The sequence below is a fragment of the Pseudorca crassidens genome, chromosome 14 (genome assembly GCF_039906515.1).
Source record: "Pseudorca crassidens isolate mPseCra1 chromosome 14, mPseCra1.hap1, whole genome shotgun sequence".
NCBI lineage: Eukaryota > Metazoa > Chordata > Mammalia > Artiodactyla > Delphinidae > Pseudorca > Pseudorca crassidens.
In genome coordinates, this window is record NC_090309.1 from 37,190,620 (window position 1) to 37,203,445 (window position 12,826).

The 12,826-nt window shown below is 45.4% G+C and overlaps 1 long non-coding RNA gene across 2 annotated transcripts in view; it reads left to right on the plus strand.

Annotated features, from left to right (window-relative positions):
* LOC137206187 (uncharacterized) overlaps window positions 1–12,826 on the plus strand; it is a 178,228-nt gene that overhangs the window by 80,921 nt on the left and 84,481 nt on the right. For both annotated transcript variants that reach the window (XR_010934515.1, XR_010934516.1), the window contains exons 4-5: window positions 3,065–3,126; window positions 11,143–11,220. This is a non-coding gene — a long non-coding RNA (uncharacterized lncRNA). The remainder of the gene's footprint in view (window positions 1–3,064; window positions 3,127–11,142; window positions 11,221–12,826) is intronic.

Genomic DNA, 12,826 nt, shown 5'->3' on the forward strand with positions numbered 1-12,826 from the left:
CCATAGTCTCTTTCTGTGTCCACAGAGGCTGGTCTAACCCAGATAACCTCATTCTGTACCTTGTGCCGGAATGATGTTAGAACTTACCCGCTCAAGGCCTTCTAGGAACAGCGGAAAGTTAAAACTGTGGGGAAGACAGTGGGAAGTTGATGGGCCAAAACTTTTGCAGTTTCATGGACAATTTAAAATATCTGAAGAAAATTAGAGGGCTCTCTCTTTAGAGAAATGTGCTTAAAGCCTACAGATGCAATACCCCATATATAATTTCAGGGAGTCATGGGCCCTGCTCCCCAAGACCCATCTATCAGCCCTGGGTTAAGACACCCCATTCTGAAGGATTCAGTCCCAAGGAATGGAGCTGCCTAAAACCAAACACAAACAATGCCAGCACCACCTCCTACCACACCCAGAGACCTGAGCTAGATGATGTCATCCTGAGACTCAGAGAATGACAGGTGACAATGTCAAACCAGTGACACATCCCAAAGAGAAACCATCCCTCACGAAACACTTGCTTCCACGGCATCTAGGAGCTTTCTCAGAACCACCCATTTGGTTGCAGACCTTCCAGCGTTCAGGGAACCACATTCCTGGGCCAGTGGGAGAGCAGGCTTAGAGTGGCTGATGAAACGTTCTTGGCGGACAGTCCCCAGCCATAGCAAATAGGGAGCTAACCTACTGTGGTGAGTTTCCTGCCCTGTGGAGGAGGCAGCAGCAGAGCAATTCTACACGGATTGCCCCGCTTGGGAACCTGGGGACCGAGTCTGGAATGTACTGTGATGCAAAGTACACACCCAATGTGCAGCAGGTGGTGTGGGGTCTCTGAAGGTGAACTTGAATGCCAGGGCATGGTATCTGGGGGCAGCCATCCACTTCACCTTACTTGGGACGTGCACCTATGCATTGAGCTAACATTTATTGAGCGCCAGGGTATACTGGACATAGAGAAGCAGATGCAGTGACACAGCCCCAGTCTTCAAAGTACTCACAGTCTACTGGGAAAGAGAAATCTACACTGAACATTACAGGAAGGTACCATGTGATAGATGCAAGCCCAAGGCTCTCTGGAGCTGAAATCCTACTGCTAGAAATCATCTGTGGTGAAGAAAAACCTTGTGAAGCTGGTGCCAGTGTGTCCCAGAGTTGAGCTCTCAAACTTTGCTGTGCATCTGAATCACCTGGGAAACTGAAAACCAGGCCACACCCAGGCCATGTAAATCAGAGTTTCTGGGGAAGGTCTCCGCCCTTAGCACTTTTTAAAGTTCCCACTGTAATTCCAGCATACCAGGTTGGAGAGCTATGGGCCAGAGCTTCACGGCCCCTCTCATGTGGTCTTGCACCAGAGAATCCCCCTTGTTGGAAACTTCATGGTTGATGAGTTAGGACCTTAGGGGACAGCCACGGTGGGAGATGGACAAGTGAGTAAGATGACACACGAAAAAGCTTTCAAATGTTGTTTTATGTTCGTGTAACTCAGGAACCTGCCCACTACTAGCCTTTTCAGTGTCCTCAGGCCTTGAACCCAGAGAGATTATGGTTTCCCTAACTTACATCTAAGGCGCAGAACTAATTCTTCTGTGATTGAATGGCAGTGAGAACATCTCTTCCCTTCAGGGAAACCCTCTCTCAAGTCCCACTGAAAGGGTATGACCTGGCCCCGTGGTCCCAGCAAGGCAATCATCATAGTTTATAGAACATTTTCCAACATTCCAGGAAATATGTGGGAAGTGGACTTTTGTTGGTATTGGGGCATGGAAGTCATGATTCAAAATATCATGGAATCAGTAGGAAAAGGGTAAATAGTCCAATAGAAATAAACCCAGGGAAAATGACACACAGCTGCCTATCAGGATACTGTACACATGGCGAGTGAGGATAGAACTCTAGGTCACACACCCAAACCACACTTCTCTCTCTCTCTCTCTCTCTCTCTCTCTCTCACACACACACACACACACACACACACACAGATTTTAGCAGCAGGCATTATCACCCAGGATGAAGACAAGAATAAATTCGTTTAATTTCCAAATGCTCAGAAATGCAGATCAGCCCTGGTTTTGGATTGGTTGGCTGTGAGACATCCTTGAGACACTGACCAAGGAGAAGCCACAATGGCAGGTAGTTCTGTGAGCCAGTCTTGGACTGGAGAGGTCTCAGTTGGTAGAAATTTGGGCGTCAACAGCATAAAGAGGGAATTTCAGTCCCTGGGCACTGATGAGATGACCCAGGGAGGGCATAGGTAGAGGCGGACAGAGGCTGAGACAAAACCCTCCATTTGTCCCAACATATGAAGTTGGATGGAACAGGCTAAGCAGATGGTGGCAGGGAGGGAGGAAGGAAGGAAACCAGCAGATAGGTTGACCTGGAAGCCAAGCTAGGGTCCAGGAGGAGGGAATGGTCAGATCAAAAAAGATTAGGACAGGGCTTCCCTGGTGGCGCAGTGGTTGAGAGTCCGCCTGCCGATGCAGGGGACACGGGTTCGTGCCCCGGTCCGGGAAGATCCCACATGCCGTGGAGCGGCTGGGCCCGTGAGCCATGGCCGCTGAGCCTGCGCGTCCGGAGCCTGTGCTCCGCAATGGGAGAGGCCACAGCAGTGAGAGGCCCGCGTACCGCAAAAAAAAAAAGAGAAAAGATTAGGACAAAAACACAACCATTGCACTTGGGCAGTCACTGGGGACCCCGAGACGGGTCATTTCAGTGGTGCCATGAAGGCAGAGGCTTCGGCAGTGGGCAGAGTATTCTAGAAATTTGGGTACAATGGGAAACAGGGAGGTGGGGCTGTAGCCAGGGGATATGAGAGGATGGGAATTTTTCATGTGTATTTTCTTTGTGAATGGGAATGATTCAGGAGAGAGAGAGGTATCAAAGCAGCAGAAAAAGAAGGACTTCACTCCTTGCGGAGTGAAGACCTTGGGAAGATGAGGGGAATCATCCCGTGGGAAGGAGAAGCTGACATTTGGTAAGATGAGGGATATCTAACTGTTCACGTGCAAAGGAAGGAAGTTAACATTTATTCAACTTTGCTGTGAGGGAAAATATTTCTTGATTCTTTTCCCCCCAGGTGGTGTGTGTATATGAGGTGAACCTGGGAGAAATCTCCTCTAACAGCAAGTGGAATGTAAGGTAAGTGATTCAAACTCTCCTGCCCTGAGCTAATCAGAATTTCAAAAGGCATATTTGGATGTCCTGTATTATATCAGAATGGTACGGGTGAAGCATGAGCTGTTCATCACTATCTGGGTCGAACTTATTAAACTATAGAACTCTGAGCTCTCTTTAATCCATAAGATGAAAACAAATATTTCCAGACAGCAGCAAGAGTACAAAGGAGCATTCCATCAATGTGACCTCAAAATCATAGAGTTTTAGAAAAAGTATAGCAAATGTCATAGTCCAACAGTCAGGAAAGCCAAAGCAACACCCAGATACTGTTTTTGTCTAACTTTATGAGAGAATGTTCTACGCTTTACCCCACTCACTGACAGAAGAATAGCCAATAACCCTTGACAATTATTTATGAAAATGTGTTAAAGTGTTCCTGGGACATAGCACACGAGATATGTCCTGAGATACGGTATATCTATGGAAATGGACTGTTGGTGATGAAATCAGTCTTCCAGAGAAAAAGTTGTTTCTTTATGTTTCTTCTCAAAAATGGAGGAAGAGATATCCAGGGAGACAGAAAAAATATGCCGAGAAATACATTATTTGTGTCAATTCTTGAGTGCCCATAGTGAAGCAGGTGCAAATAGGCACTGCACAAACGAAAGAAGGGGGAGGCTTGCCTGGGTCTGAGGAAAACAGGGACAGTGCTTGGGATCTTGCTTCTTCCGGTAATCTCCCTTCAGAACCCACCCTGCAGCTTCTCTTTCCTTCACGTGGATTTCCTTCAGCATTTAGGCATTTGATCCTTGTCATGATTTCACAGCCTGTCTTTCCAGAGACATTTCCTGTTCTTTGAACACTGGCTACCACTCGTTGTCCCTCCTGCTCAACAGAGGGTTCTTACTCTTAAATTTGCCTCCACAGCAATCACCACTTTTCTTTTTTTTTTTTGCGGTACGCAGGCTTCTCACTGTTGTGGCCTCTGCCGTTGTGGAGCACAGGCTCCGGACGCACAGGCTCAGAGGCCGTGTGGTTCACGGGCCCAGCCGCTCCGCGGCATGTGGGATCTTCCCGGACCAGGGCACGAACCCGCGTCCCCTACATCGGCAGGCGGACTCTCAACCACTGCGCGACCAGGGAAGCCCGATCACCACTTTTTGAACGCATTAATTAACACTAGTTGAATTGAACCAAAAAACATGTCTGCTCTAGGCTAGGTAATGCTGCCCGAGGGTGGAACCACAAACTCTGCTTGCTTTTTCTTTACCCTGTAGTCTCTGTGTCCTCCTAAATTTGAATTAGACTGAGGGCTCAGAGAGAGCAGAGGGGTTCACTCTACTCAGGACTTACCGTGGCACCTGGGTGTTCACACACCACCCAAGTTTTCAACAAAGTTTCCAAGGCCTTGTGAAGGGTGGGAATGAGTGGAGAAGTCTGGGAGGGGCCTCTCAGCTGAAAGCCAGAAGGAATTGAAAGTTTGCCAGCAGGCCCTAGAGGGTGTCTCAGTGGGCAACAACTTTATAGAGAAGAGTGGTGAGTAGGGATGTGGCCAAAAGAGGCGTGAGGAGAAGATGCCTTCCACACATTATAAAGCTAATGTGGCTTGGTGGTTCAGTCAGCATTTCTCCCCAGTTGGTATTGAGATCTCTTCCAGCCTGGCTTCCGCTTACCCTCCAACTCTGGGTCTTGTGGGACCCTGGCTCTAAGAGGGTTCCTCCCTCCTACTCTCCCAGTGACCTCCTCAACCATAACCAAGAGAGCAGAGGAAATCAGTCACCTTGGGAGCAACTGATATCTTGAGGGTACATGGTGACCACAAAAACAAAGAGCTGTGTTTGTGGTTTGGAATGTCATTCCAGTTGCGAGGATGCGTGTAATCCCGAGTATGCAGAAGCTTGCTTGCGGTTCAATGGGGACAGATTACAAACTCCGTCATGTGTTTCTAGGAAACACTGATACCCTTTTCTTTGGGGATTGTTATTATTAGACCAAGATGCCAACCGTGCTGACGGCCTCAGACCTGTTCCCCATTGGCTTGGCTCTGGGGTATCCAGTAGCACTGACACTAGATCCTGTGCCAGTCTGGAAGAGAGGCCTGGATGCCTGTGGGCTCCGGTGGCACCTGAAAAGATGCTGGCTCCATGTTGCCAGTGTCAGCCACATACACAAAATGTGACACATGTGACTCTGCTCAGCCCTCGTCACCAGCTAGATCGTCTCATCCAGAAGGAGCTGGGTGGGTCCCAGTCTAACTCATAAAACCTATTCGAATGCTAATTTTAAAGAAGCCGCAATTGCCAGTAAATGACTAAAAGTTATTGCCTATTTGTACGTGAGGAGGAGAGTGTGGAACAAGGGTGGGAGAAAGGCTTCTCAATGTTTACCTTTTTACTTCTTTTTGAATTTTGAACCATGTGAGCATATTATATGTTTTAAGGCAAAAGAATAAGAAAAACCTCATTATCTCAGAAAGTTTCTTCTATCCAAGAACCTCCAAATGGTGTTTCTTAAAGTTGTTTGGTGTACAGAAGTACTAGTCCTATGTTCTGTATCAAGGATGTGCTATGTGCCCTTGGACTCCAGGTGACTCCTCCCCAAAAGTCAGAGACTCCCACACATCAAGCAGTGAGGGTGGGATAATGTCTCCCCAGTTCCCAATAATCTCGTGGCCTATAGAAAGGTGTGAAACGGGACGAGATGACTTCCTGAATCCCCAATCCTAAAGGGCATCCCCAGAGAGCCCAAGGGTTTTTTGTAGACCCAGGGGCGTAGTAATCGGCAGGATTACCCAGGTTTGACACAGACACACCGTGTTTCCAAATGGAGACCAGCGGATGTGGCTTATTTACCACCCAAGCCATGGGGGCCGTGTTGGAGTCCAAAGCAGAAGGAAAGCTCTGTGCCCCCATATGTAGTTGTTAATTATTACTTTTTTCCAGAACATTAAAGTAGTTGAAAAAATATTGAAAGATTGGAAAGTAGGTACATTAAAACTCACATTATTTTAAGTTTGAATATTTGATTTATACCCCAACAGAATTTATTCTGATTTTAGTTCTGCTTAATTAATTTAAAATTATTTAAGATTGTCACTTAGTCAAGAGAAACTGTCAAACATGACAATTCTCTCAATTAAAAATGAGAGAAGCAGAGAAGTAGATGTGGAAAATATGACTGATGAGTTTGCTTCCACTAAAGCCAGGGACTTACATTTTTCCTTTTGCCTCAGGCGCCAATATATTACGGCCCCGTAATAGTCTTTGTTCATCTTGGATTTTTTTGCATTAATTTTTATTTTTTAAAAATATGGCATTAGGGCTTCCCTGGTGGCGCCGTGGTTGAGAGTCCGCCTGCCGATGCAGGGGACACGGGTTCGTGCCCCGGTCTGGGAGGATCCCACATGCCATGGAGCGGCTGGGCCCGTGAGCCATGGCCGCTGAGCCTGCGCATCCAGAGCCTGTGCTCCGCAATGGGAGAGGCCACGGCAGTGAGAGGCCCACGTACAGCAACAAAAAAAAAATATGTGGCATTAAAATATTATTTTTCTTGATGACTGAGTTTTTTGGTGTCCCCTTAAATTTTGCACTGGAGGTGAGAGCTTCACCCTAGTCCTGACCCAGTTAACCACAGTGGCCCAAAGGCGGCCCTATGGATTGCTTCCTAGATCGATGTTGTCAGACTTGTATCTTCATTCAAATCCTACACAACCATCAACCGTCCTCAGTGCCCATGACTGAGGAGCCACTTGCCCTCAGAGAACTTGTCTCTGCATCACATCCTCATGATTTAAAGCGCTAAGCCCTGGAACCATCTTCAGTTATTCTTATTTTTCACGTGTAAAGCTATTCAGAGGCTTGCCTGCAGTTGTCCTTCAGCCATTGGCTATATGGAGCATACAAATGTAATTCCCTTAATCTCTTGCAAGGCCTTTAATCATTCATGACACACTTAGCCTGATCTGGTGTGCCAATGGAACCCCATCCTGACGAGGTAGATTACAGGAATAAAGAATGACACCGACAATGCAAGAACAACTGACGCCCACCTCCTTCTGAGCCCCAAGCCCCTAACACCATCCGCATTCCTCCTCCTGATGCTGCCTTGGGAGAAGGGGCATTACAGTGACTCCTTTTCATTTTCCCAGCTGACACCTACCCCCCGACCCCTGCCAGCCAGATGTTTTACAGCTGGAAAAGAGGGTGGGCAGTAAGTTTCCTTTGTAAAGAGCTGTGATATGAATATAATTTCCACATGCTGAATCATGAGGCTATCGGTGCCCTTGACCCCAGCTCCAACTCTTTGGCTGACTTAGCGCTGGGGTGGAGAAGTGACTTTGATCTAGTAATTTAAGTTACTCTTGCCTCGGTTTTCCTGTAAGGAGAACACTTACTCCCTTCTGCAGGCAGGGGACAGACTCATTTACCTCTCACAGTCTCTTCCAACCACAGGATTCTATCAGGCTATTTTTAGAATCGTCTGGACAGAGCTGCAGTGTGACATGAGGCTTCTAGGGTGTGCAGAGTCAAATGAAAATGTTTACGGGTGTTTGGGGGCACCAAACCGTCTCTGACTGTCTTTCTGTTGTCATTCAAGTTTACTAGGGTTATTTCTCTGAGCATTTCTTTCTGCTAAATGTCTCTGTTTATTTTCCTCAGTCTGTTCATTTCTTTAGCCTTTCTCTCATGTTTTCCATCTTGACTAGGTTCCACTTACATAAAGGCAGGGAAGCCTCATTCCTGCTGGTACCCACCACCATGACCCACATCGAATCAGGCAGAGCTGGTTGGTTCCCAGCCTGCTCTTTGCTACCTAGATGGGCCGTTGGGCAGATGACCTAACCAGTCTTTGGGCTCCAAATTCCTCTTTTATAAAATGGGATGACAGTATGTCACTCATGGAATATTGCACGGATTTCGGCAGATCAAGTACAGAACACAGTGTTCAGCATCGAGTGAAGAGTAAAAAATATTAGCTGTTTAGTGAATCAGTGAGCCTTTGCATGATAAAAAATATAGTTGCACAAGAAATACGTGTGTCCCTGATGCATAAGTTCAAATAATACGGAAGTATACAGAGTCAAAAATGAGAGTCCTTTCATTTGTTGCCCCTCCTCACTTCCCTCCCTTCCTCAGCATTAATAATAATTCTTTCTTTGTCTCTCTTCTTTTGGGAGGAAGGAGTTAATTATCTGATATGTAAATATAGTCCTACTGTAAAGATCCAAATGTTCAGAAGCAAACCACCTCCCCAAATCTGAAGAAGTTCCCCTTCATCATCTCTTTCACTCTTACCTCTGCCTCTGGAGGTAAGCACTCTTGACAGAGATTATCCCCATCTCTAGTCTGTTAATTTACATGTATAAAATATAGATACTATATATATGCATACGCATATATACACATACACACTTATACACCTTGCTAAAAATACGTCTTTTAAAAAATATTTTACCAGGGATGGTAGGCTACTTCCAATTCCATCTTAGAAAAGTGAAAATGTGCCGGTCACCCAAGAAAGCCCTGGATTAATGTCCCTGGTACTTTCCTGCAAGGGGGTGAGGGTGATTTTTGCAAAGTACCAAGGAACCAGGAACACAGCTGTAAAGAAATCAAAACCTCTGAATACAAGCTTGGCCTTGCCCTTTGAGGTGGACCACTGCGAATGTCAGAGAGGGGGTATTTGGGACATTAGGGATAGGAGACCTTGCTTCTCCTCTGGATCAAAGGTTCCTGAGCAGAAAGATGAAGCATGCCACCAAGTCCAGGAAAACATATTTTTCTCAGGGGAATGGTGAGTAAGATTTTATCTATAATCCATAAAAGAGAATGGGATTAATAAGTATACTAAAGATTGGTTATCAGCCAGTAGACCAGTGGTTCTCAACCCATGTACTGTCCATTCACAGGTTTGCTACCAAATTTTTATTCATATGTACAATTTATTTTTGCTAAAACACAGGATGCATATTACTACAGTGCTATTTGGCAGATAAAACACTTTGTCAAGGAAATTATCTAATGTCACATCAAGTGGAGTACAATTCATTGCAAGTAAGAGGTACAAGGCATGATATAATAACAACCTAGAACCAAATGAAATTTGTGGATTTACGAAAACATGGGAGAACAACACAGGCTAGAACAACATAGTGGTTAAAGGTTCAGACTCTGGAGCCAGCTCCATGGGTTCAAATCCTGCCTCTTCCAGTTATGGGATCATGGGTGAATTTTCCTGTGTGTAAAGTAAGGGTAATACTACCCAAACCATAGATTGGTAGGAAGATCGTAGTATTTCTAACATGCTCAGAACTTTCCTGGCACATAAATATTAGCATTATCTACTAGATTACACTACCCGTTATTCACTGTTCACTTAATAAATGCCAGGTATCTATTATGTGTCAGGCATTATGCTAAGCCCTGAGGATAAGTGGTAAGAAAAAAAGAAACCACTTGCCCTCATGGACTGGGAGAGAAAACATTAATTAATTATTACACAAACAATATAAAATTGCAACTGTGATAAGTGGTGGTACTTGGAGCCACGAGAGCTGGTAATGACCAACTGGGGGCAGGCCTTCTTGAGGAAGTGACATTTACATGCTATTTGATGCATTCACCAGGTAAAGTTTCACTAAGTAAAGACGGAAGGTCAAAGACCAAATATATATCTCGTATTATAAATCACAGTGTCACAGGCAGGTAGAGGTTAGGGTCAGAGACATCCTTGAAAGGGCTGTAGATTCTGGGGGAAAAGGTGACAGATGGCCTGGATAAAGATTGTGGTGGAAACAAAATAAATGGGGCACACCATTTCCCTTCTTAGAAGAACCTCTGAAAGGAGACCTATGTACCCCACTGCCTCTATGGGCCACATCCATAGAAATGCAACTAAGTCCAGGGTAAACCCATCAGCGATATCTTCTCAGCACTCATGGGTTCTGAGCAGGCATCAGAAGAAATGCAAAAGAGAAGCATGTGTTCTTTGGGTAATGTCTGTTTTCTCTCTTGGAACTCCTGTTTTCGCCAGCAGCAGGCATGCTCTTTACAGTACTGTAGGCAGCAGGTGTGAGGATGCAGGCAGGGCCATGCTGCACAGTCACGAGCGGCTGGGAGTTAAAAGCCTCTAAAATCGAGACTAGAGCCTGTACTCACATCTGATTCATTCAGTGTGCTTCTAGCTCCAGCTTAGCCTACACAGAGCCGGGTGTGGCAGCCAGGAGAGAGCTTTTAGGTTGTAGATAAACAGGGCTAGAATAAATAAAGAAATTTTTTTAACATCTTTATTGGAGTATAATTGCTTTACAATTGTGTGTTAGTTCCTGCTTTACAACAAAATGAATCAGTTATATATATACATATGTTCCCATATCTCTTCCCTCTTGCGTCTCCCTCTCTCCCACCCTCCCTATCCCACCCCTCCAGGCAGTCACAAAGCACCGAGCTGATCTCCCTGTGCTATGTGGCTGCTTCCCACTAGCTATCTACCTTACGTTTGGTAGTGTATATATGTCCATGCCTCGATGATGGGGGAGGAGGGCTGTGAATAGCAATTCCACCCCATCCTGTCACCAGATGAAGACCTGCTCTGAGAGAGGAAGGTGTGTAGGGGTTTGTTATGTAACTGTATGTAAACCAGTGAGCACAGTGTCTGGCGTTTAATCTATTTAACTTGATAGGTTCTACTTATCATTATCTTCTATGCATAGAACTGAATCATTTCACTTCATTTAAGATCTTGGGCTTCGCTGTACGCCTGAAACTATCACACCATTGTTAATCAACTATACTCCAATATAAAATAAAAAGTTAAAAAAAAAAGATCTTGGGTAAATGCTTGTGGTGTCAACTTTTGGAGGGGGAGACTTCCTACCTAGTGTCTGATTCTTTCCTGGCTCCTGAGGCCCACATCAGTGCTAGGGTCTCCTTGCCTTAGAGAAAAGTCAGACAGGGGCCCCCAAACACCATCATTCTCTCCCACATGGTCTGGCCTGTACCTCGGAGTAATCATTTCGTCTCTCTCTCCTCTCACCAGGGTGCTCAGGGCAAGAGAACTGGGAGAACTCATCAGACTATAAACAGCCAGCCAAAGGGGGCATTGCTCGCCTCTGAGGTGAGTACTATTATTACCCCCATTTCACTGATGAAGAAACTGAGGCTTAAAGAGTTTAAGTACCTGGTAAGTGAATAGAGTAGGAATCTGACATAAGCTGTCAGACTCCAGGGCTCATGTTGTCAACACTATTTATCCAGTTTTTCCAGGAAACCACCAAGGCTAGCTGTCCCCAGCTTTCCTTTTCCTGTTCCTAAGCAGCTGAGTGTATCTTAGTAGCTGGGGACTGCAGGGTATTAAACAGGAGATTGCACACATCTCATCGACTAGTGTGCCTGGACACACACAAGCTCTCCCCACCCCGGTTCTCAGCACCAGGGATGCATTCTGGGTAACAGATCCCATCCTTCACCCATCTGCTTTGACTGAACTTGGGGCTGTTGGTGAGAGGTGGGTAAAAGAAGTATCCACTTACCCATTCATCCAACAATAGTGATGGAACACCTACCCTGTGCCAAGCTCAGTGCAAGAGGCTATGTGCCAGAGGAGATAAAGGCAGGAACAAAACCCCTCTCTTCTAGGAGCTGACAGCCCGGTCAGGGGCGAGAGACAAGCAAATTTCATGGAAATTCTCATGGGGGTCACACCGGGTTGGGTGGGGACAGGACGGAGCAGGGTGGTTCAGGAAGGCTTCTTGAGGGCCTGAGCTGAATGCTGAGAGGAAAGTGAGTACGTGAAGGACATTCCAAGTAGAGGGATCATTGTGGTGAAATAAACAAGAAGAAATGGGAAGCTATGGAAAAGAAAAAAAAAGCAACAAGGCATGGCTAAACCAGTGGTTCTCAACTGAGGTGATTTTGTCCCCCAGGGGACACTTAGAAACATCTGGAAACTTTTTTCTTTCTTCTTTTTTTTTTTTTTTGCTTATCACTCTGTGTGTGTGTGTGTGTGCACGCCTGCTACTGGTATCTAGTGGGCAGAGGCCAGGGATGCTGCTCAATATCTTACAATGTGCAGGACAGCCCTCCACAACAAAGAAGGATATCTGGCCCAAGATGTCAATAGTGCTGAGGTTGAGAAATCCTGGACGAGATCAACAAACATAAAAACAAACTATAGCACTTTGATCATTAAAAACGTCATAGGGAATTCCCTGGGGGTCCAGTGGTTAGGGCTCTGTACTCTCACTGCCTAGGGCCCAGGATCGATCCCTAGTCGGGGAACTAAGATCCCACAAGCCACGCAGAGTGGCCCAAAGAAAGAAAAAAGGAAATCTGTAAAACAAAACAAAAAACCTTCAAGGCACATGAATAGACAGACCAATGAATATATATATTTTATGAAGACTATAAATACATTTAGTATATGATAAATGTGGCATTCCAAATCCAGTGACTCTTCAATAAATGGTGTTGAGATTCCTGGGTAGCCATCTAATAAAAAATTAAGTTGAAGCCATACTTCACACCATATACCAGAATAAATTCCAAATGGATTCAGCATTTGAATGTTGACAAGAGAACCACACAGGTACCAAGAGAAACCATGGGAGAATTCTTTTATAATCTTAGAGTGAGAAAATTATTCCTAATTATGACTCAAAAACCACAGGCTGTCACATAACAAGCTGATAAACTCAGCTGATAAAAGTTAAAAAAAAATTAGA